This window comes from Hyla sarda, chromosome 2 (assembly GCF_029499605.1).
Source record: "Hyla sarda isolate aHylSar1 chromosome 2, aHylSar1.hap1, whole genome shotgun sequence".
Lineage (NCBI taxonomy): Eukaryota > Metazoa > Chordata > Amphibia > Anura > Hylidae > Hyla > Hyla sarda.
In genome coordinates, this window is record NC_079190.1 from 162,465,504 (window position 1) to 162,491,690 (window position 26,187).

The 26,187-nt window shown below is 44.2% G+C and overlaps 1 protein-coding gene across 1 annotated transcript in view; it reads left to right on the forward strand.

Annotated features, from left to right (window-relative positions):
* Positions 1 to 1,417: 1,417 nt before the first annotated feature.
* The window catches only part of TMTC4 (transmembrane O-mannosyltransferase targeting cadherins 4), a 170,178-nt gene continuing 145,408 nt past the window's right edge, over positions 1,418 to 26,187 (forward strand). The window contains 1 exon segment of the mRNA XM_056555675.1: positions 1,418 to 1,595. The gene's annotated coding sequence lies outside the window, so the exon portion shown is untranslated.

Genomic DNA, 26,187 nt, shown 5'->3' on the forward strand with positions numbered 1-26,187 from the left:
AATTTTGCAGATTTGCAGCAGAGAATATGCATGTGTTTACGTACCCTAAAGGTCTAATCACACATACAATATCAGATATGCATAGGATTTTATGCTTAAGATTTCAAAGTAAACTGAATGACTGAACACAACTTAAAATCCTGCACATCAAATGCGCACAAAGTACTTACTATATGTTTGAATAGACCCTTAGGGCTCCTTCACACGAGTGGATTTCATTTCACACTTGCAGCGGGTTTCTGGCTGTGGGTTTGAAAGGGGCGGGTTCTCTGCAGCTGATTTTCAACAGCGGAATCTCCACTGAAGAAAATCCATCACAGACTATTGATTTCAATGGGGTCTGTGGCGGATATTCCACAGCAGAGATTCCGCTGCTGAAAATCAGCTGCGGATAGCCCGCCCCTTTCAAATCCACAGCGGGTTTAATATACGCTTGTGTGAACGAGCCCTTGGGCACGTTCACACATGCATATTTTCTGCTGCAGATCTGCTTTAGCAGATTTTGCTAACCATTGAAGACAATGGGCAGAAAAAAATACACATGTGAACATCCCCTTAGGGTGTAGTCACACACACACACACACACACACACACACAGTAGTCTGCACAGGATTTGAAGCTGCAGATTTTATGCTGCAGATTTCAATGTAAACTAATTGACCGAACACAGCTTTAGAGCTACAGCTTAAAAGACTGTGGATCAGGAATCAAATATGCACAGGATACTGTATGTGTGAATACCCCTGGGAGCATCCACAGTGTGAAATACTCTGCAGATGCCCTTAGAGTATATTTAGACTTACAGTATCCTGCCCACATTGGATGCTCAGGATTTAAAGCTGCAGGTTTCAATGTAAACTAACAGACTGAACACAGCTTCAAATCTGCAGTTTCAAATCCTGCGCAGGATACTATATGTGTGAATAGACCCTTAGAATACCTTCACATATACAGGATCTGCTGTATATTTCGTGCAGCTGATTTTGCTACTCGTTAACTTAAATGGGTAGGAAAAATACCCAGCAAAATATGCAGCAGATCCAACGTATAAGGCGGTTTTATGAGTATGTGGAAAAGACCAATGGACAACTAAACACTGCTGTTTATGGCAATAAACAGACATGATTGTTCTTACATCTACACGTAATAAAGAATCCTCTTTAACCATAATTCTGACGGAGTGGTGTGAATGCATCACCTGTAAGCATAGTGTGACCGCCTCCAGTTTCTATAACGCTTCATACTGAGGCGCACGCTGTCATAGTAAAGAACTGGACGCACGTGCACGTCTGGATAGCCTGGAGTAAGCTGTGAGCAGCCAATGGGAAGCTCGGAGGCAACAACCAATCATCGTGTGAGGGCAGGGCACCAATAGCAGAGCCCCTTGTAGGCAGCATATTGAGAGTGTGACGTGACGAGGTAGGAGAAGCCGTACAATAGGTGTGCGCTGCCTTCCTGTTGTGTTGTGGGTGTCATTTGCAGCCCTTCCCTCCCTTGTGATGGCAGCACAGGACCCAGCACCCAGGAGCAGCACCAGGAGGAGGACACAACAAAGACAGCAGCTCTAGTCCAGTAACAATACAGCAGCCTCTATAGTGAGTGTCTTACACGGTCCATATAAACTGCAGACTGCTGTGCCACTGCTTCTAAAGGACATGTCAGGGGGTTCACCCCCTGCGGCTCCAGCTGATAGTGACAACATTTGTCATATTACAAGCTGATAGAATCGTGCACTGTTATAGTCTTTTAGTAATGTACTTGTATATAGAAAGCACTGATTCTTTTGTTTATGGTTCATGTAACATACACTGTAACATTCCCATGAGTCTCTGTGTCTCTTGAGGGCCAACAGTCATCAGTTAACACCTGGATACCTTTTTTTTTTGAAGGTATTGGATAATAGCACATTAGAAGTGTATACACCAAAGGGCAGGTATATGATAGGATCTGTCTGGGGGGGGGGGGATCACAAAAAATATATACAGTGCTCCCAAAACTTACAATGGCCTCAACATACAATAGTTTCAACATACAATGATCTTTTCTGGACCATTGTAAGTTGAAACCAGACTCAACATACAATGTACGGACAGTTTAGATCTGCATAACCTGTCAATGGCTAGAAGAACTGACCAATCAGAATGGGCATTCACTTGTAAAACCCCTGTATTACTGAAGCGTGTTCACTGACTGGTGTCTGGTAGCGCCCCCTACAGTACAGGGAGGTGTTACATGTTCTGTACTCTTTACCTGTGCCAGGGTTAGCTGCTCCTTTGGACACCCGGTGAGGGCGGCTCCATGTAACTTTTTTGGGACATAGTGTATACTGTGCCGGACCCTGAAGAAGCTCCTGTCCTCAAAATAGACCAGTGTTTCCCAACTAGAGTGCCTCCAGCTGTTGCAAAACTACAGCTCCCAGCATGCCCGGACAGCCTTCGGCTGTCCGAGCATGCTGGGAGTTGTAGTTTTGCAACAGCTGGAGGCACCCTAGTTGGGAAACACTGACATAGACAGTGATTTACAGCTCCCAGCAGATCTTTCTTACTTTTATATGTAAGGACTTGTTTTATCTATATTAGTTATCTACTTATTTTTCTTTAATCCTGACTTTTTCCTGTTTTTGGATGACATTTTGGTGCCTTTAGAACCAATTACCAGGTTTCAATAGAGTTCTGGTCTCAACATACAATGGTCGTCCTGGAACCAATTAATATTGTAACTTGAGGGACTACTGTGTGTGTGTGTGTGTGTGTGTGTGTGTGTATATGTATATGTGTGTATATATATATATATATATATATATATATATATATATATATTAGAGATGAGCAAACTTAAAGTAAATTCGATTTGTCACAAACTTCTCGGCTCAGAGGTTGATGACTTATCCTGCGTAAATTAGTTCAGCCTTCCGGTGGGCTGGAAAAGGTGGATACATTCCCAGGAAAGAGTCTCCTAGGACTGTATCCACCTTTTCCAGCCCATCGGAGCATCTGAAAGCTGAACTAATTTATGCAGGAAAAGTCATCAACTGCCGACGAATTGACGAATCGAATTTACTGTAAGTTCGCTCATCTCTAATATATATATATATATATATATATATATATATATATATATATATATATATATTATATTATTATTTTTTTTGCATCCTGACACAAAAAACTGCCACATTCCAGTGACTCCTGCCTTTCAGTTGCTAGAAATATTTTCCAACTCCTTTTTGTTATTCCTTGATTGTAAAATGCATATGTCAGTCTGACAGTACTCATTGATGTGTAACTATGGGGCCCAGCAGATATGTGGGTGTGAATTCTCAGTAGACTGCTGTGCTGAAGTTGTCAGCTGTGTTTTAGTGTTGTTTTTGTAAATCTGGAACAATATTTAACCCCTTAAGGACTCGGCCCATTTGGGCCGGGAACCTCTCATCAAATTAACTTTTAATATGTTTTAGATTAATGAATGTTGAATAACTTTCCAATAGCATGTTAATGAAAAATATGCTTCTTTCTATTGTATTTTTCCCGATCAGTCCCGTCAGCAAGCATTTCTGACTCATGCTGGAGTCCTAAACACTCAGAGCTGCCAGCCTGCTTTGTTCACAGCCAAACAGGCTGTGAACAAAGCAGGCTGGCAGATCTGAGTGTTCTCCTTTATGAACAAAGCAGACTGGCAGCTCGTAGTGTTTAGGACTCCAGCATGAGTCTGAAATGCTTGCTGCCAGGACTGGTAAGGAGACCCCTAGTGGTCATTTCTTCAAAGTGGAAAATTAAATAGAAAGAAGCATATTTTTTAATAACATGCAATTGTAAAGTTATTCTGCATCCATTAATCTATAATATATCAAAAAATTTTTTGATGAGAGGTACCCTTTACGTTTTAGTTTTTTTCCTCCTCACCTTCAAAAAATCATAACTCTTATATTTTAATGCCATCACTCACTTTACCATAAAATGTATGGCGCAACCAAAAAAATACTATTTGTGTGGGGAGTTTAAAAAGAAAACCGCAATTTTGCTAATTTTGGAAGGTTTTGTTTTCACGCTGTCCAATTTACGGTAAAAATGACGTGTTCATTATTCTTTGGGTCAATACGATTAAAATGATACCCTTGATAACACACTTTTCTATTACTGTTGCACTTAAAAATAAAATCGCAAACTGTTTAACCAAATTAGTATGTTTAAAATCCCCCTATTTTGAAGATCTATAACTTATTCATTTTTCCATATAAGCGGCGGTATGAGGGCTAATTTTTTTGCGCTGTGATCTGTACTTTTTAATGATACCATATTTGCTTATATAAAACTTTTTACTACATTTTTAATTTTATTTTTTTGGGAATAAAATGTTATAAAAAAGCAGCTATTTTGGACTTCGGATATTTACCCACGCAGCAATACCAAATATGTATATAAAATATTGTTTTTACACTTTTTGGGGGTGAAATAGGGAAAATGGGACAATTTATGTTTTTATAGGGGGAGGGGGTTTTTCACTTTTTTATTTAATTTTCTACTTTTTTTTACTTTTATTTTTACACTTTATCAGTCCCCATAGGGGACTATTTATAGCAATCATTTGATTGCTTATACTTTTCAGTGCTATGCATAGGACACAGCGCTGATCAGTATTATCGGTCATCTTCTGCTCAATCGCAGACCAGAGGAGAAGACCTGTGGAAGGCAGCAGAGGCAGGTGAGGGGACCTCCATCTGCCGTTCTGGATGATCGGATCACCGCGGCAGTGCTGCGGGCAATCCGATCATCCATTTTAGTGACCGCAATGCTGCAGATGCCGCGATCTGTATTGATCACGGCACCTGAGGGGTTAATGCTGGACATCTGCGCAATCGCTGATGTCTGCCATTACAGGCGGGTCCCTGGCTGCTATCAGCAGCAGGGACCTGCCACGCATGACCTGAGCATCGCTCCGACGCTTGCGGTTATGTATAGGAAGTAAATGTACGTCCTGGTGCGTTAAGTACCATCTTACCAGGACGTACATTTACGTCCGGCGTCGTTAAGGGGTTATAGGAAATCTGTCACCTGCACTAACCTGTTGGTACCGACAGATAGTGCAGGTGACACTGATGACAGCGTTACTCACCTTGTCCCATCCCATGGCAGGGATCTTCGGTAATTTTCTCCGTAGGCTCCATTCCTGGCAGCCGGCTTGGTGCACGGGCTGAGCTTACTGATGTCATCGCTGCGGCGAGACCCTGCAAAGAACAGCATGGGCGGAGCTTAGTGATGTCAGCTGTGAGACAACAGAAGCGGTGATGTCAGTAAGCTCCACCCGTGCACCAAGCCAGCTGCCGGGACTGGAGCTAACAGAGGAAATAACCGAAGATCCCCGCCACGGGACAAGGTGAGGTCCGTTGTCATCAGTGTCATCTGCACTATTTGTTGGTACTGACAGGTTAGTGCAGGTGACACTGGTGACAGATTTCCTTTAAAACCTCATCCAGTGTTAAACTATGTGCACACATAATATTTTGGTCAGAAGTTGAGTATTTGGCCCTCATTGTGGTCAGTATTTTTACCAAAAGCAGAAGTGGAACTGACACAGAGAAGAACTATGTTTGGCTAAAAATACTGGCCAAACTGAGGACCAAATTTAGCTTTAGCAGTACAATTTAGCATAAAATTCAGGGCAGTCATTTTCAATGCAAAGGGTTAAATATGCTCAAAATTAGGCTTGGAGTGCGCTGCGAACATACAATTGAAGGGGTTATATGGTGAAATGTTTTTTATTGTTTCATTATGCCTGGGCTGCTGCAATTAAAATAATAAGCCTTGACTTACCTCCCACCACTCCCCTTGTGTTGCCAGTATCGCCGTCCAGTCCTTCAGTGCGGTTTTCTTTCGGCTTCTGGGGGTTGACATGTACCACTTGCTCAGTAGTGTAGTTGAATGGATGATAAACTGATTCAAACTGATCCTTTAAAAATCCGGAAAGTTTGCATGTTCAGTTAAAACAAACCTAAAGTTTGTATTGGTTTTTGTATCAGGTTTTTTTGGCAAAAAAATAAATAAATTGTGCATACTATGGTTTTTGATCAGGCAAAAAAACCTGACTGCAAACAAAACCTGAAGTAAACTGAGATGACCTGGTCACAAAAATTCTCCATAGACATCATTGGGGTTAGTTCATGTCAGTTAAAGGGGTAGTTTAGTGGTGAAAAACTTATCCCCTATCCTAAGGATAGGGGATAAGTTTGAGATCGCGGGGGGGTCCGACCGCTGGGGCCCCCTGCGATCTCTCTGTACGGGGGCCAGGCTCTCCGGCCAGATAGCGGGTGTCGACCCCCGCACGAAGCTGCGGCCGACACGCCCCCTCAATAAATCTCAATGGCAGAGCCGGAGATTGCCGAAGGCAGCGCTTCGACTCTGCCATAGAGTTGTATTGAGGGGGCGTGTCGGCCGCCGCTTCGTGCGGAGGTCGACACGCCCCCTTCCCGCGGGCTGTCGGGGCTCCGTACAGGAGATCGCGGGGGGCCCCAGCGGTCGGACCCCCCCGCGATCTGCAACTTATCCCACTTATCACCACTGAACTACTCCTTTAATACTGTCTATGCTAGATCACTCAAATGGAACAGAAAAACGCTAAAGTGCAACTATCCTAACCCTATTAAGTGGTCATAAAAAGCTGCTGCACTGAACAAAATTTTTTTTTATTCCAGTTTTAACCCCATGGGGACGGGGAGCATTTTCTTTTGCAAATCTGAACTGTCACTTAATGCATTAATAACTCTCGGATGCTTTTACTTATGAATTTGATTTTGAGATAGTTTTTTCGTGACATATTCTACTTGTTAGTGGTAAATTTTTGTCGATTACTTGCATCATTTCTTGGTGAAAAATTTCTTGAAAAATGTGAAAATTTTGCATTTTTCTAACTTTGAAGCTCTCTGCTTGTAAGGAAAATGGTCATACCAATTAAATTATATATTGATTCACATACACAATATATCTACTTTATGTTGGCATCATAAAGTTGACATGTTTTTACTTTTTGAAGACATTGGAGGGCTTCAAAGTATAGCAGCAATTTTCCAAATTTTCATGAAAAATTCAAAATCTGAATTTTACGGGCCCAGTTCAGTTTAAAGTGTATTTTAGGGGCCTTTCTATAAGAAATATCCCATAATGGACCCCATAATTTTTCGTTGATACACAAATAACATACCATAATAAACAAACAAATAAAGAACCCAACCCTCTTAACATACAGCTACATCCATCCAACTTCTTTCATACCATTCTAACCGCTTCTCCCCCTTCACTTTCTTTAGAATCTAATTTTCTCCACCTTGCTTAGTTGTTCTACGAAATATTCCCACAATTCATAATATCTAAGTTTAACGTTTTAACATTTTCCAATCTTCCTAGTCTTATCCATAAGGCATATTTGTTTGAGGGATGCTATTACCTGAGGGATATCTGGTAAATCCTGTTTTTTCCAGCACCTTGCAATAGCATTCCTTGTTGCTGAAAGTGTATGAAAAATTATAGTGGTTTCAGTTAATGATGCTTCTTCTAAACCCCGGTGATAAGTGCCAATCCAGGACCTCATTTAATGTTAGCGTCTCCCCTCACTAATTTTATCAGTAGTATGACAATCTTTCTCCATAGTCCTTGTATCCCTGTGCAGTCCCACCAGATATGCATTAATGAACCGATCTCAGTTTTACATCTCCAACATATGGGGGAGGTATTAGTGTTAAACTTGGCCAGCTTAGCCGGGGGAAGTACAATCGATATAATAATTTGGTGATGTTAACTGTAGGGCTTTATATGCTTTGGATATTCCTCCTTTTTAAATTTCATAAACTACCGTATTTATCGGGGTATACCACGCACCGGCCTATAACACGCACCCTCATTTTACCAAGGATATTTGGGTAAAAAATGTTTTTTACCCAAATATCCATGGTAAAATGAGGGTGCGTGTGTGCGCGTGTATACCCCGATATACCCCCAGGAAAGGCAGCGGGAGAGAGGCCGTTGCTGCCCGCTTCTCTCCCCCTGCCTTTCCTGGGGTCTAGAGCGCTGCTGTCGGCCCTTCTCACCCCCTGGTTATCGGCGCAGCTGCCCGTTCTGTCGCCCTGACTATCGGTGCCGGCGCAGATAGCCAGGGGGAGAGAAGCGGCGCCGACAGCCAGGGGGAGAGAAGGGGCAGCGGCACCCATTGCCGGCGCCGCTGCCCCGTTGCCACCCCCCATCCCCGGTGGCATAATTACCTGAGTCGGGTCCGCGCTCCTGCAGGCCTCCGTCGTGCGTCCCCAGTGTCGTTGCTATGCACGGCGCACTGACGTCATGCGCCGCGCCGTTCAGCGCATAGCAACGACGCTGGGGACGCACGCCGGAGGCCTGGAGCAGCGCGGACCCGACTCAGGTAATTATGCCACCGGGGATGGGGGGAGGCAACGGGGCAGCGGCGCCGGCAATGGGTGCCGCTGCCCCTTCTCTCCCCCTGGCTGTCGGCGCTGCTTCTCTCCCCCTGGCTATCGGCGCCGGCACCGATAGTCAGGGCGACAGAACGGGCAGCGGCGGCGATAACCAGGGGGTGAGAAGGGCCGACAGCAGCGCTCTAGACCCCAGGAAAGACAGGGGGAGAGAAGCGGGCAGCGACGGCCTCTCTCCCCCTGCCTTTCCTGGGGGTGTATCGGCGTATAACACGCACACAGACTTTAGGCTAAAAATTTTAGCCTAAAAAGTGCGTGTTATACGCCGATAAATACGGTAGTCATCATATATCTTCCTCCCTTTTTATCCTCTCCCCATTTAAAGGAGTTTAAACGGTGACATACTTGGAGATACTTAACCCTTTAAGGACCCAGACAATTTTCACTGTAGGACCCGGCCATTTTTTTAACATCTGACCACTTTCAATTTAAGCATTAATAACTCTGGGATGCTTTTACCTTTTCATTCTGATTCTGATTAGTTTTTTCGTGACATATTCTACTTTATGTAAGTGGTAAAATGTTGTCGATACTTGTATCATTTCTGATAAAGGATAGGCAATATGTGCCTTTTACCGGCTCTTGGAAGTCCTCCGGGCTCTGCCTTCTATACCCTGGCGGCACGGGGAGGATAAGCAAGAAGGACAGAGGTCCAAGGCTGAATGCCTGGGCTAGCTGCAGCTAGTTAGTAATGCAAGCCTCGGACTCTGCTGGGGTAGCCGAGTGTCGGGCTCTGCTGGGGTAGTGGAGCATCCCTGTTAAGTCCCAATCTCTGTGCAGCGAAACAGTCTATGACCAGACGCGTTTCGGGGAGCCACGTCCCCTTTTTCAATGGTGAGTGTAAGAAGACTGTCACTCAGTCTTCTTACCCTCACCGTTGAAAAAGGGTACGTGGCTCCCCGAAACGCGTCTGGTCATAGTCTGTGGATTTAATCTTTCAGCGCTATTTGCACTAAATACCCTCACTAAGACTACAATTCACACCAATCATCACCTATAACAAATAGGACATTTGCAATTTCCAGACTGTCCCACTGTGCTTACTATAGCACAGACCCTGTGTCCCAGCCACCTCATTAGTGCAGTTTTAGCTAGCAATTGTGTTTTTATGTATTTTACATTTCATATATCATTTGTATTATATTGTGTGTTGTCCAAAGCAAGGGCCCTGCCAAGGACCTCACCATTAAGTCATCAAGAGTATCATTGTTATTTTAACCCCTTAAGGACTCAGCCCATTTTGGCCTTAAGGACTCCTTAAGCCTTCTAAAAATCATAACTCTTTTATATTTTCATCCACAGACTAGTATGAGGGCTTGTTTTTTGCGCGACCAGTTGTCCTTTGTAATGACATAACTCATTATATCATAAAATGTATGGCGCAACCAAAAAACACTATTTTTGTGGGGAAATTAAAACGAAAAATGCAATTTTGCTAATTTTGGAAGGTTTCGTTTTCACGCCGTACAATTTATGGTAAAAATGACATGTGTTCTTTATTCTGAGGGTCAATACGATTAAAATGATACCCATTATCACTTCCGGTTCCGGCGCGCGGATGTAGGGAGCAAAGCGACTGAGCTCCGTACCGACCGCGACTGTTCAGCCGTCCCCCGCTGCTATTATCAGCATTCTCGGGTCCTTACCCGTACTCAACAGATTCCGGAACGCCCAGAGGTCCGGATGGACAAGTTTTTACACCGGAGCGGGGACGGACGCGGCCAGCGTGCAGATAACACATCGCAGCAGCAAGGGGAGACGAGTGTCTGTAAGATGGCGGCGGTTCGCGCCGCAGGCGAGGCCGCACAGCAGACAGGAGAGATGACGCCTTTTACAGACTCAGGTACAGATGAACTGCTCATACCTGGACTGCCTATGTCTTTTAAAACACTGGCCACGTTAATGGCTGCAGAGGTAGCGAAGATTATATTACCTGACATAAAACAGCAGCTGGAAGGCACCATCGCTGCAGCGCTCTCCACTGTCCAGGGGGAGGTGGCGCTCCATACTGGGCAGATAGCAGAGTTGGAGGAACGACTGAGTGTAGCAGAGGAGGAAATAATGTCCACTAAACAGCAGCTCCAACAGTCATTGAAACTCACTAAAGCCCTACAAGAAAAGACAGATGACCTAGAGAATCGTTCCAGAAGGAGCAATCTGAGATTGGTGGGCTTGCCTGAAACAATCCCAGCACACCAGCTGCTATCTATCTATGCCGAGGAGTTACCTCGGGCGCTGGGACTGAACACAAAGTATGTTGTTGAAAGAGCACATAGATTGGGGCCACAGAAATCGCAGGGCGTTGCTGCGTCCTCCTCTGATGCTGGCCGGCCGAGACAAGCTATTGCCAAGTATCTCAACTATGCGGACAAAGCACTCATTTTGTCTACATACAAGAAGATGACCTCATCGCTGCTCATAAGGGGGCACCGTGTCCTCCTCTTCAATGATTTCTCGGCCGAGGTGGCTAAGCGAAGAAAGGCTTTTGCACCCATCTGTTCCCAGCTGATTGCTCAGCAACGAAAATTTGTCTTACAGTACCCAGCCACATTGCGCATTTTCAAACCAGATGGCTCTACTGACACCTACCGCACACCTGAGGAGGCTCAAGCGGTGCTGGCTTTGAGAGCGGCGGTGGAGGCTAATACTGCCACGGAACATAACAAGAGACGACGTCACACAAGCCCGCCACAGCCGGTCACTATGATGGAGTGAGATGGTCTATTGTTTCTCCTCCATGATGGGTCATAGATTTTAAAGATTCTTCAGCCCCTCACATCCAGGGATTCACACCTTTTTTGTTCTCTCACGAAGGAGGACTGTGGCACTTGATATTTTCCTGGACTGCATGGAGTCTGACAGTTGGATTTTTGTTTTTTTTTCTCTTCTTCTTCTTTTGGCCTCAGATTGTGCCGAGCAGACTACCCCTGGAGGACTTTTTGTGGTGACGTGTGGGGACTCCGCACTAGTGTGATGTCTGATATGTAGGACTGCCATCATGCGTAGAACAGGGAAAACGAACTCTGTTCCTATTATATTTTATATCTCCTAGTTCTTCTTCCCACGTCTTTCTTTTTCATCTTTCTTTTACTATACTCCTTCTCTGGGGTTTATCGTGGGGGATCTCCCATGGTTTCCTCATGTTTCCGTAATTTGGCTGCCTTTTTCTCATCCTTTCTTGTCTCTCTGTTTACTAACTAAAATCTGATTCCTTGTTTCTATAACCACTTTCTACCTAATGCTGGTCTCATCTTACTCAAATGGTCGGGGGAAGGTTGGTTGCACACTGGGTACGGATGTCCGGCTATGATGGTAGTGCACACTGGGAAAGCGGGATCCCAGTGGACATCCGCGAAAAAAGTGAAGTCTTGATTACCTGTTACCTGCTGGGGAGTGGGATTCCCACTTGTTTAGAGGGGGAGGGGGTTTTGGGGGGTTTTTCTCAGTTGTTTATGCTAGTATTTCTATGGTTTACTTCCCATGCGGTGGTGTTCATTCCTACTGTGTCACTTTTCCAGGTTCTGAGTTCTCTTATGCTCACTCTAATGCTGAATATGCTTTTTAGGACTTGCATGTACATCCATGTGACCATTGTTATCGTGACATGAAATTTGTTACTTGGAATGTGAAGGGTTTGAGGTCTCCAGGGAAACGCTCCTTAGTGCTCAGACATTTACAGAAACTGAAAGCAGATGTGGCCTTGTTGCAAGAAACCCACTTATTAAAGGAAGATTTTTTTAGACTTAAAAAGAGGTGGGTGGGGGCGGTCTTGGGATCACCGGCAGTAGGTAGAAAGGGAGGTGTGGTAATTTTGGTACATAGAAACAAAGCCCAATCCATACTGTCACACTGGGAAGATGGGGAGGGCATGTTGCAACACTTGTTATTGGGGGAGGGGGAGACAAAATTTAGTGTGTATAATGTGTATGGCCCTCAGGTGCACAAATCCTCTTATTTTGATGCCCTTGCCACACGCGTTCAGGGGGATTTAGAACCTAATATCATTATAGGGGGAGACTTCAATACTGTATTACATACACAGGAGGATCGAAAACGTACTAACCTTATTACCTCAATACAGGATGAGACTTACCTACAATCTTTTCTTGACGTGACGGGGATGTATGACTCCTGGAGACACCATAACCCGACGGAACGAGAATACACACACTACTCCCATTCCCATCGGTCGTGGTCCAGGTTAGATTATTTCTTGTTATCGCACTCTTTACTCTCGAAGGTGACACGAGACCACATCTATGATTTGGTTATTTCTGACCACGCACCGGTAGGAGTGGAACTAGCACCGACATTACCCCCGGGTTCGGATATAGTGTGGAGATTCCCTACTTATTTGTCGAAAGACGAATCTTTCACGCAACTGTTAGGACATTGGTGGGAGGAATACTCATTGAATAATTCAGAGCATGTCTCTGACCCCTTCCTCTTCTGGGAAGCGGGGAAAGCGGTGCTCCGGGGTAACATAATAGCTCATGTCTCATATCATAAAAAGAAGGCCAAGGAAAAATATGACACCCTAACATCTGACCTGAGAAGAGCGTATACTACTTTCCTGACTTCTCCATCTGACGAAACTAAAAGGGCTTGGGTGGAGGCTCAGCGTACTTTTGAGACAGCTCAGGCGGCGGTGGACACTTACCATAAGGACAGATTCCTGGCGGAGTTCTACAGACACGGGAACAAATCCGGGAGACTCTTAGCTAATTTGGCGAGGGGACAAAGACTGATGGAGCCGATTAGACCATTGAAAGACGGGCAGAGGATACTACATAAACATCCCAGGAAAATTGTTGATATTTTTAAACAATTCTATCAGGATCTTTACGCTAAAAGGCACTTAGATGGAGAAGCGGGATTGAAATTCCTAGATGCCATTTCTATGCCATCTTTGTCTGATGAAGACAGGGATATTCTTAATGCCCCGATTACATCTGAAGAGATAATGGGAATTATTAACTCACTAAAAAACAATAAGGCGCCAGGCCCTGATGGATATACAGGGGAATTTTTCAAATTACTAAAAGATAAACTTAGCCCTACCTTACAGACAGTATACACTAATATTCTAGCAACAGGATCCCTCCCACAATCAGGTAACATGGCGCACATTAAGGTATTACATAAACAGGGTAAAGATCCAAACTCTCCAGGGGGCTACCGCCCCATCTCATTGATAAATGTTGATGTCAAAATATTGTCAAAGATGTTCGCAGATAGACTTGCCACCTTGATGCCCCGCCTGATAGGCCCACATCAGGTTGGTTTCATAAGGGGTAGGGCGGCGGTATCTAACATCCGAACAGTACTAGCAGTACAGGGAGCGGTCAACTGTGGGTCATATTCCGGCCAGGCCCCGGCTCTCTTGGCCTTAGACGCCGAAAAGGCTTTCGATAACGTTGACTGGGCCTGGCTGGATGTGGTCCTTTCAAGGGCGAATATAGTGGGACCCTTCCGAACGTATTTGTCAGCTCTCTATAGCGCCCCGTTGTCCCGAGTACATATACCAGGATATCTTTCGGCTCCCTTCCCTCTCCATCAGGGGACTAGGCAGGGTTGCCCTTTGTCACCCCTGTTATTTAATTTAGCTTTAGAACCCCTGGCCCAGTACTTCCTGCAGATGTCTGTATATCAGGGTATAAAGGTGGGCACATCTGAAATTAAAATAAGCTGCTTTGCTGACGACACTTTATTGTACTTACAGGATCCCACTGCACAGCTTGGTAATGTCTTTGATGTGCTTTCTTTATTTAGTTCTTTCTCAGGTTACAAGGTCAACATAGATAAATGTCAGCTGTTATATCTGGGTCACCCCTCACCAACACCGTTGTCAGTTCCCTCTGTCCAGATAGCTAAACAATACCTCACTTACTTGGGCATAAAGATAGGGCGTACACCTTTGTCTCTATATAATCTTAATTATCCGCCCTTAATAGCTAAACTAGAGAAAGAACTGGACCGTTGGGTGTCTCTACCTCTGTCTTTATCGGGTAGAGTCCATCTCATTAAAATGATGTCTTTCCCAAAATTATTGTATCCCCTGCAAACGATTCCTTTACTTTTACGCCATGTAGATGTTAAACGCATTCACGGCAGCTTCACTAAATTTATATGGGCCGGAAAACGACCTAGAGTGGCATATGACACACTGTGTTTGAGTAGGAGTGATGGAGGATTGCAGGTACCCAATGTGCGATTCTATAACCTTTCAGCACTTTTACGACATGTGAGAGACTGGGCCCATACTACTTCATATTTTTCTAATACAACTTTGGAGCTACAGCTCTGTACATTAGGGTCGCTACAAACGCTTTTTCATCTCTCGTATAAAGATTTGCCCCGTGCCATACGTACCAATGTTTTGTTTAGTGACACCCTAGCCACTTGGAAAACAGTCCGCAAACTCTACGGATTACCGTGGTGTTTATCAAAGTTTTACCAGTTATGGCACACACCGGCTTTGCAGCACTGTGCCAGAAACCCAATTGGTAGATTGTGGAAATCTAAAAACATTCTATCTTTTTAAAGATTTTCTAGACGAGGTCAGTGGAATGTTCCTAGGCTGGGAAGATTTCAGAACTAAATATGACCTACCGTCCTCTCACCGGTGGCTGTACAATCAGTTCTCTTATTTTGGTGCCTTGGTACGGGGATATGCGGTGGTGGAAAAACGAAATGACTTTGACAGGCTGATGGGTGCCGGGGCGACACACTATAACCTTTCGTTCATCTACGCAACCATCAGGGATGTAGCGTTAAAGGGAGCGGCGGCAAGGGCACTCATCAAATGGTCAACTCATTTGGATGGCGCAGACATACAAGCACATATGAAAGACGGTTTGACTGCGGTGGCTGGGGCTACTCCGAATGCACAGTTGAGAGAAATACACTGGAGGGTAGTGCACAAAGCAACATATGCATTTAAGTGGCATGGTGGGACCCCCCCTCCCCCTTATCTTACCCATTGTCCGAAATGTCAATTTTTCGGAGCAGATCTATGGCACTGTTTGTGGGACTGCCCTCAGGTTGGGGTTTTGTGGGATGAAGTTCGGGACTTACTACTGCAAATCTGGGGCTGCTCTTTGCCACTATCTCCAGAACCGTATTTGTTCCATTATTTACCTGTCCGGGAGTCGGACCCCCCTGACCGTGGAGGGTTGTCTAAAGGTATTCATCTGTTATTTCTGGTTGTAAAACAATGCCTGCTGCGTCACTGGTTGGTGCCATCGGTACCGCACTTAGACGTTGTTAAGTCTGAGTTCCATTCAGTTTTACATAAAGAAATGCTGTTAGCCATACGTAATTCAGAATTACATGCCAAATCCTTTTTTCAAAAGTGGAGGGCTTACCTTCACTACCTCTCTGACGTTGGGGAACGTTATAGAATAGTGGGTCATTTTACATCTACCTCTTGGTATAGCTTGGAAAGTTTGAAGAACTCTTTGGGAAACCTTAAATTACCAGACTAATCTGATCCTAAGACCCTCTTTGTGTGAGCTCTTTGAGCTTAGGTGATAGTTGTTTCTGTTTCCATTTTTTGCCAAGGGGTACGGAGACAGATGATGAACGAGCAATGGCGTTTAATAGGTTGCTAGAAGTTCTCGCAATATAATGGGCCACTCGGGGTCTTGCATAGTGTAACAGTCTTTTTCTTTTTCTTTTTTTCTATTATTCTGACCACACCGCAATGGGAAGGTTATTTGGTTTTCTTTTGTTTAATGTTGTTTTTATTCCATGGTTTATGTACATTTTTGCACATCTGCCTCTTATTTCTTTCCTATAATGTATGTAAAATACCAGAAGATATGCATGCCTATATCCTATGTCAGAGGTTTTTGTAACAACTATAGATTACCATGTCAGCTAATTTTGCTTGATGTTGGATCCGGTCATCCAGATCTGTATATTGTATATTGCATACTTTTGGAATAAAATGTATTAAAAAAAAAAAAATGATACCCATTATTACATACTTTTATATTATTGTTGCGCTTAAAAAAAATCACAAACTTTTTAACCAAATTAGTACGTTTATAATCCCTTTATTTTGATGACCTATAACTTTTTAATTTTTCCGTATAAGCGGCGGTATGGGGGCTCATTTTTTGCGCCATGATCTGTACTTTTTTTTGATACCACATTTGCATATAAAAAACTTTTAATACATTTTTTATAATTTTTTTTTTAATAAAATGTATTAAAAAAGTAGGAATTTTGGACATTTTATTTTTTATTTTTTTTTCGTTCACGCCGTTAAACGTACGGGATCATTAACATTTTATTTTAATAGTTCGGACATTTACGCACGCGGCGATACCAAATATGTCTATAAAAAACATTTTTTACGCTTTTTGGGGGTAAAATAGGAAAAAATGGACGTTTTACTTTTTTATTGGGGGAGGGGATTTTTCACTTTTTTTTTTACTTTTTACATTTTTTTTTTACACTTGAATAGTCCCCATAGGGGACTATTCATAGCAATACCATGATTGCTAATACTGATTTGTTCTATGTATAGGACATAGAACAGATCAGTGTTTTGGTCATCTTCTGCTCTGGTCTGCTAGATCACAGACCAGAGCGGGAGCCGCACGGAGGAAGGAGAGGGGACCTCTGTGCGGCGTTCTGAATGATCGGATCCCCGTAGCAGCGCTGCGGGCGATCCGATCATTCATTCAAATCGCGCACTGCCGCAGATGCCGGGATCTGTATTGATCCCGGCACCTGAGGGGTTAATGGCGGACACCCGCGAGATGGCGGGCATCGGCCATTGCCGGCGGGTCCCTGGCTGCGATCAGCAGCCGGGATCAGCCGCGCATGACACGGGCATCGCTCCGATGCCCGCGGTTATGCTTAGGACGTAAATGTACGTCCTGGTGCGTTAAGTACCACCGCACCAGGACGTACATTTACGTCCTGCGTCCTTAAGGGGTTAATTAAATGTCCAATATTTGACACAAACCTCTTTTTCTCTCCTATTATTTCAATTCTTCTTATTTCTATAACCTTTTTTTCCCCTAGCCTAGTAGTACTGCTCCGTTTATTGTTAATTATTAGTATCTATAGGCACATCGGGTATGTGTAATGCAGTATCCTCAGCCTGGGTCCTCGTTTAAGTAATTTATGTAGATCTCCCATCTCTGTATCTCCCAAATGTTCTTGTAGACCTAGTCTTTGAATTTTTACAAGGGGTAAAAGGAGAGAAATTATCCTAAAATGTGTAACCCAATTTCTCTCGAGTAAGGAAAAACCTCATGTGTATGTCAAGTGTTCGGCGGGTGCACTAAATGGCTCGGAAGGGAAGGAGCGACAGTGGGATTTTGGAGAGTGAGTTTTTCTGAAATGATTTTTGTGGGGCATGTCGCATTTAGGAAGCCCCTATGGTGCCAGAACAGCAAGAAAAAAGAAAAAAAAACACATGGCATACTATTTTGGAAACTACACCCCTCAAGTCATGTAACAAGGTGTCCAGTGAGCCTTAACACCCACAGGTGTTTCAAGACTTTTTGTTACAGTTGGATGTGTTAATGATTATTTTTTTTTTTCACTAAAATGCTAGTTTTCCCTCAAATGTAAATTTTTTACAAGGGATAATAGGACAAAATGACCCTCAAAATTTGTAACCCCATCTCTTCTGAGTATGGAAATACCCCATGTGTGGATGTAAAGTGCTCTGCTGGGGCACTACAATGCTCAGAAGAGAAGGAGTCACAATAGGCTTTTGAAAAGCGAACTTTGCTGAAATGGTTTTTGGATGGCATGTCGCATTTAGGAAGCCCCTTTGGTGCCAGAACAGCAAAAAAAAAAAAAAAACACATGGCATACTATTTTGGAAACTACACCCCTCAAGGAACTCAACAAGGGGTACAGTGAGCCTTAACACCTCACAGGTGTTTGACGACTTTTTGTTAAAACTGGATGTGTAAATGAAGAAAAAAATGTTTTCGCTAAAATGCTGGTTTTTCCCCAAATTTTACATTTTTACAAGGGGTAATAGGAGAAAATGACCCCCAAAATTTGTAACCCCATTTCTTCTGAGTATGGAAATACAGGAATATGGGTGCACTACTGTGGTAGATGTATACAATGACATTGGCTATCCCTCAACATTGATGTTAAAATTGAGACATTCGCCAGTATATCCTTATATGAAGAACATACCTTCATATAAGGATATACTGGCGAATGTCTCAATTTTAACATCAGTGTTGAGGGATAGCCAATGTCATTGTATACATCTACCACAGTAGTGCGCCCATATTCCTGTATTGTATTATTCTAATTGTTACACATCCACACCGTCTATCTGGTGTAGGATTCTATTGTGGCACTTGTAGTCCGCTGCACGCATCCTCCATTGTATGCATTTTTATGCTGGGGATCGCCCCTAGCAATGGACTACAAGGGCAGGATCTGCTCCCCCAGTATAAATGCACAACGCATTTGGGGTTGAGCACCTCCAGCCATTTGAGACCACGTTTTTTGTTGTTTGAGTATGGAAATACCCAATGTGTGGATGTCAAGTGCTCTGCTGGTGCACTACAATGCTCAGAAGAGGAGGAGCGCCATTAAATTTTTGGAGACAGAATTTGGTTGGAATAGAAGTCGGGGGCCATGTGCATTCACAAAGCCCCCCCCCCCATGGTGCCAGAACAGTGGACCCCCCCCCCCACTTGTGACCCCATTTTGGAAACTTCACCCCTCACAGAATTTAATAAGGGGTGCAGTGAGTATTTACACCCCACTGGCGTTTGACAGATCTTTGGAACAGTGGGCTGTGCAAATGAAAAATTACATTTTTCATTTTCACGGACCACTGTTCAAAAATCTGTCAGACGTAAATGCTCACTGAACCCCTTATTACATTACATGAGGGGTGTAGTTTCCAAAATGGGGTCACATGTGCGAGAGGTCCATTGTTCTGGCTCTATGGGGGCTTTGTAAACACACATGGCCTTCAATTCCGGACAAATTTTCTCTTCCAAATCCCAATGGTGCTCCTTCTCTTCTGAGCATTGTAGTGAGCCAGCAGAGCACTTTACATCCACATATGGGGTATGTTCTTAGAGGAAAAGGGGTTACAAATTTTGGGGGCTTCTTTCCTATTTTTCCTTGTGAAAATGAAAAATTTAGGGTAACACCAGCATTTTAGTGAAAAAAATTTCCAAAATAGTTTCCAAAATGAGGTCACATGTGGGTATTTCTTTTTTTGCTTTTTTGGCAGAGCCGCTATAAAATCAACCACCCCTGTGCAAATCGCCAATTTAGGCTTTACTCCTGAGCCTTGTTGTGCACCTGCAGAACATTTTACGCCCACATCTGGGGTATTTCCGTACTCGGGAGGAATTGCGTTACAAATTTTGGGGGTCTTTTTTTTTTTTCCTTTCACCTCTTGTGAAAATAAAAAGTATGGGGCAACACCAGCATGTTAGTGTAAATTTTTTTAATTTTTTTACACTAACAGGCTGGTGTAGCCCCCAACTTTCCTTTTTCATAAGGGGTAAAAGGAGAAAAAGCACCCAAAATTTGTAGTGCAATTTCTCCCGAGTACGGAAATACCCCATATGTGGCGCAAAACTGTTTCCTTGAAATACGACAGGGCTCCGAAGTGAGCGCATTTGAGGACTAAATTAGGGATTACATAGGGGTGGACATAGGGGTATTCTATGCCAGTGATTCCCAAACAGGGTGCCTCCAGCTGTTGCTAAACTCCCAGCATGCCTCGACAGTCAGTGGCTGTCCGGAAATTCTGGGAGTTGTTGTTTTGCAACATCTGGAGGCTCCGTTTTGGAAACACTGCCGTACAATACGTTTTTCATTTTTATTGGGGGGGACAGTAAGTGGGTGTATATGTAGTGTTTTACCCTTTATTATGTGTTACTGTAGTGTTTTTAGGGTACATTCGCACTGGCGGAGGTTTACAGTGAGCTTCCTGCTAGAAATTTGCGGCGCAGCAAAAAATTTGCCGCATCTCACACTTGAAGCAGGAAACTTACTGTAAACCTGCCCGTGTGAATGTACCCTGTACGGTCACATGGGGGGGGGCAAACCTCCAGCTGTTTCAAAACTACAACTCCCAGCATGTACTGACAGACCGTGCATGCTGGAAGTTGTAGTTTTGCAACAGCTGGAGGCACACTGCTTGGAAAACCTAACTCAGTGTGCCAACCAGTGTGCCTATAGCTGTTGCCAAACTACAACTCCCAGCATGTACTGATGCTGGGAGATGTAGTTATGCAACAGCTGGAGGTACGCAACTATAACTCCCAGCATGCCGAGAGAGCTGTTTGGGCATGCTGGGATTTGCAGTTTTGCAACATCTGGAGGGCTACAGTTAGAGACCACTGCACGGTGATCTCCAAACTGTGGACCTCCAGATGTTGCAAAACTACAAATCCCAGCATGCACAGACAGCAAACTGCTGTGTGGGCATGCTAGGAGTTGTAGTTTTGCAAGATCTAGAGGGCAGTATAGAGATCACTGTGCAGTGGTCTCTAAACTGTAGACCTCCAGCTGTTGCAAAACTGCAAATCCCAGCATGCCCAAACAGCTGTCTGGGCATGCTGGGAGTTGTAGTTTTGCAACATCTGGAGGGCTACAGTGTAGAGACCACTGTATAGTGGTCTCAGACTGTAGTCCTCTAGATGTTGCTAAGCAACTTACCGGCTTCCGTCGGATCCAGGGAGCCGTCCTCTTCTGCCGCACGACATCGCCGCCCGCTCTGATCACCGCAGCCGATCGCATCCCGCAGCCTCCACCGATGTGTTTCCCCGTTCTGCCCCGCCTATTGTGGGTGGGCAGGACGGGGAAAATGAAAGTTAACCCCTGCCACCTCACTCCTATCCCTTCAGGGGGATCGTAGGTGTCATGGACAACCGCAATCCCCCTTATATTCCGGGTCACCATAGACCTGTATGACCCGAAATCAGCACAAATAGCAAGTGTGAATTCACTTGCGATTTGCGCCGATCGCCTACTTGGGGGGGGTCTGATGACCCCCCTGGGCATTTGCGCGGAGTGCCTGCTGGGCATTTGCGCGGAGTGCCTCAGCAGTCACCCTGTTCCCTGCCTGGCGTGCGGCGGGGACCAAAATTCCCACGGGCGTACAGGTACGCCCTGGGTCCTTAAGACCCAGGTACAGAAGGCGTATCCATACGCCCTGGGTCCTGTACGTGTTAAAGGGGTACTCCGGTGGAAAACTTTATTTTATTTTTTAAATCAACTGGTGCCAGAAAGTTAAACAGATTTGTAAATTACTTCTATTAAAAAATCTTAATCCTTCCAGTACTAATTATCTGCTGAATACTACAGAGGAAATTTTCTTTTTGGAACATAGTGCTCTCTGCTGACATCACGAGCACAGTTCTCTCTGCTGACATCTCTGTCAATTTTTGGAACTGTCCAGAGCAGCATATGTTTGCTATGGGGATTTTCTCCTAATCTGGACAGTTCTTAACCCCTTAACAACGCAGGACATATATTTACGTCCTGCACCGGCTCCCATGATATGAAGCATCACATCGCGTGGGTCCCGGCGCTCATCAACGGCAAAGTGCGGTATTAACCCTTTAGAAGTGGCGGTCAAAGCTTACTGCCGCTTCTAAAGTGAAAGTATCCTGGCTAGTCAGTCGGGCTGTTCGGGACCGCCGCGGTGAAATCGCGGCGTCCTGAACAGCTTACAGGACACCGGGAGGGCCCTTACCTGCCTCCTCGGTGTCCGATCGACTAATGACTGCCCGTGCCTGAGATCCAGGCAGGAGCAGTCAAGCGCCGATAACACTGATCACAGGCGTGTTAATACATGCCAGTGATCAGCATAGGAGATCAGTGTGTGCAGTTTTATAGGTCCCTATAACACTGCAACAAAAAAAAAAAAGTAAAAAAAAAGTGTTAATAAAGGTGATTTAACCCCTTCCCTAATAAAAGTTTGAATCACCCCCCTTTTACCATAAAAAAAATAAAACAGTGTAAATAAAATTTAAAAATAAACATATGTGGTATCTCCGCGTGTGTAAATGTCCGAACTATAAAAATATATCATTAATTAAACCGTACGGTCAATGGCGTACTTGCAAAAAAAATTCCAAAGTCCAAAAAAGCGTATTTTGGTCACTTTTTATACCATTAAAAAATGAATATAAAGTGATTAAAATGTCCGATCAAAACAAAAATCATACCGTTAAAAACTTCAGATCACGGTGCAAAAAATGAGCCCCCATACCGCCGTGTACGTGGAAAAATAAAAAAGTTATAGGGGTCAGAAGATGACATTTTTAAACGTATACATTTTCCTGCATGTAGTTATGATTTTTTCCAGAAGTACGAAAAAATGAAACCTATAGAAGTAGGGTATAATTTTAACCATATGGACCTACAGAATAATGATAAGGTGTCATTTCTACCGAAATATGCACTGCTTAGAAACGGAAGCCCCCAAAAATTACAAAATGGCGTTTTTTCTTCGATTTTGTCGCACAATTATTATTTTTTTCCGCTTCGACGAGAATTTTTGGGTAAAATGACTGTCACTGGAAAGTAGAATTGGTGACGCAAAAGATAAGCCATAATATAGATTTTTAGGTGGAAAATTGAGATAGTTATGATTTTTAAAAGGTAAGGAGGAAAAAACGAAAGTGCAAAAACGAAGTCCTTAAGGGGTTAAAATGAACAGATATGTCAGCAGAGAGCACTGTGCTTGTGATGTAAGCAGAGAGCTCTGTGTTCCAAAAAGAAAATAATTTCCTCTGTAGTATTCAGAAGCTAATAAGTACTGGAAGGATTAAGTAATTTACAAATCTGTTTAACTTTCTGGCACCAGTTGATTTAAAAAACAAATAATTATAATTTCCACCTTAGTACCCCTTTTAAAAAAGTATTTGAGTAATATTCCAAAGTGTTGGGAGATAGTTTCAAAAGATAAAAGACCTCTCACTGATTTCTCCCAAAGTATTAATACCTTTTACTAACCCAGTTGAACCAATTAGTTGCTGGGAGTAAATTTTGAATCAGGGCTATAGGGACATCGTTAAATTTCAAGGGGCTCAGAACCTGATGTTTAAGAGCATACAGCCACACTTCCAGGCCCGCGGTTAAGGTTAAGCTATCGCGGTCTGATATTTTGCCTGAAAGTGCGCTTTCCCATAATATCAGTGTGGGCGTTTCAGCCCTGCTTAACCCCTTAAGGATGCAGGGCTTACGGGTATGCCCCCATTCCCGAGCCCTTAAGGACTCAGGGTATACCTGTACGTTCTGTCTCCCGCAAATGGGGTTTTAACCGTTCTCACAAGCGGAGAACGGGTTAAACCCCATGGGTCCCGGTTGCTACGGGCAGCCAGGACCCATGGCTAATGTCTGTAACTGCCGATTGGGCCGATGCCCGGCATTAACCCTTTAGACTCCGCAATCAAAGTTGATAGTGGTGTCTAAACTGAAAGTGAAACTATCCCGGAAGCTCATCGGAGCTGATCGGGACTATCGCGACAGAATCGCGACAAGAGGAGGGTCGTCACCTGCCCACTTGTCGTCCAATCGGCGATCTACTGCTCCATGCCAGAGCACTGGTGACACTGATCAATGCTATGCATATGGCATAGCATTGAACAGTGTATGCAATCAGAAGATTGCATAGTATAGCCTCCTAAGGGGGCTAAAAATAAATAAATAAAAAATAAGAGAATACATGTGAATAAGCCCCCCCACCCCGCCAATAAAAGTTAATTTTCCTATTTTTTTAAATGAAATGATGTAATAAAAAAAATCATGTGGTACCGTCATGTGCATAACTGTCCGAACTATTAAAATATAAGGATAACTAAACCGCACGGTTGATGGCGTACATGTAAAAAAATAACAAAGTCCAAAATAATGCATTTTTGGTCACTTTATATTCCATAAAAATATTAATAAAAAGCGATCAAAAAGTCCCATCAAAACAAAAATGGTACCGATAAAAACTACAGACCACGGCGCAAAAAAATAAGCCCTCATATAGCCCCATACGCGCAAAAATTTTATTTTTAACAAACAAATTTTGGTGCACGTATTTATAATTTTTTTTAAGTAGTATAATAAATAAAACTGACATACATTGAGTATCCCTGTAACCGTATGGACCTACAGAATAAAGATAATGTGTCATTTTTACCGAAAAAAACGGAAGCCCTAAAAAGTTGCAAAATGAAATTTCACCCCACAAAAAAAAAGATTTTCGCCACAGATTGTTATAAAATAATGTCATTACAAAGTACAATTGGTGACGCAAAAATCAAGCCCTTATATGGGTCTGTAGGTGCAAAATTGAACGCTTTATGATTTGTAGAAGATGAGGAGGAAAAACGAAAATGCAAAAACGAATATTGAGTCCTTAAGGTGAAAATGGGCAGAGTCCTTAAGGGGTTAATCGTGTTTCTATTAACGCCCAGTGCTTATCTAGTTCATTGTGCCATAATTTTTGTATCTGGGTGAGTAGAGTTGCTTGATAGTAGGCCAGGAGGTCTGGGCAGTGGCGTTGCGACCGGGGTGCGGGGGGTGCGGCCCGCACCGGGTGACACCATCCTGATGGGGTGACACCAGGTATGCCGCCGGTCCTCAGTTGCGCTGCCTGTCTCCATACTAGCAGCCCCCCACGGCCCCCACTTGAGCTGCCTCTGTAAGAGCATTCCCCCCCCCCCCCCGGTCCTCACTTGTTGCGTCTCCGTACTAGCAGTACCCCCCCCCCCCCCCGTCACCTGCACAGTGAACTGGCCTGCGCCCCCACGTCTTCTGTTGCGCCGGTCCGACGTCCCTCCGCAGGGCCGGCGCAGGAGGACGTGACGTTACTCGCAGAGCGCCCAGAGAGAAGCTGCGCTGGATGGGTGAGTGAGTGTGTGTCTGTCTCACTTTCTCTGTTTGTGTGTCTCTGTCTGTGTGTGACTGTGTGTGTCTGTGAGTGTGTGTTTCTTTGTGTGTGACTGTATGTGTCTGTCGCAATCTCTGTCTGTGTGTGGCTCTGTCTTTGTGTGACTGTGTGTGTGTCTCTCTGTGAGTGTGTGTCTCTCTGACTGTGTGTGTCTCTGTGTTGTGTGTGTGTGTGTGTGTGTGTGTTTGTGTGTGGGGGGAGGGGGGGGGTGGTTGTTTGAACCAGTGATCTAATGTGGGGAGACTTTGACCTATTGTGGGGAACATGCAAGGAAACCTGCGGCCTAATGGGGGAAAACTACTACCAAATGTGGGGAATCTATGCTACCTAATGTTGGAAAACTGCTACTTAATTTGCGAAGGCTGCTACATAATGTGGGAAAACTGCTACCTAATGTGGGGAATCTGTGCTACCTAATGTGGGGAAACTGCTACCTAATGTGTGGAATTTGTGCTACCTAATGTGTGGAATTTGTGCTACCTAATGTGGGGAATCTGTGCTACTTAATGTGGGGAAATAACTACCTAATGTGGGGTAACTGGTACCAAATGTGGGGAATCTATGCTACCTAATATGGGGAAACTGCTACCTACCTAATGTGGGGGAACTGCTACCTACCTAATGTGGGGGAACTGCTACCTACCTAATGCTCCCCCCCTGGCAGTAGCACCCTCATCATCCACCAGCAAACCCCCCCAGCAGCAGCACCTCCATCAGCAGATCCTGATGGTGGATGGTGGGAGCGCTCCTGCCAGGAGGATGATCCTGCCGATGGACGATGGGGGTGATACTGCCAGGG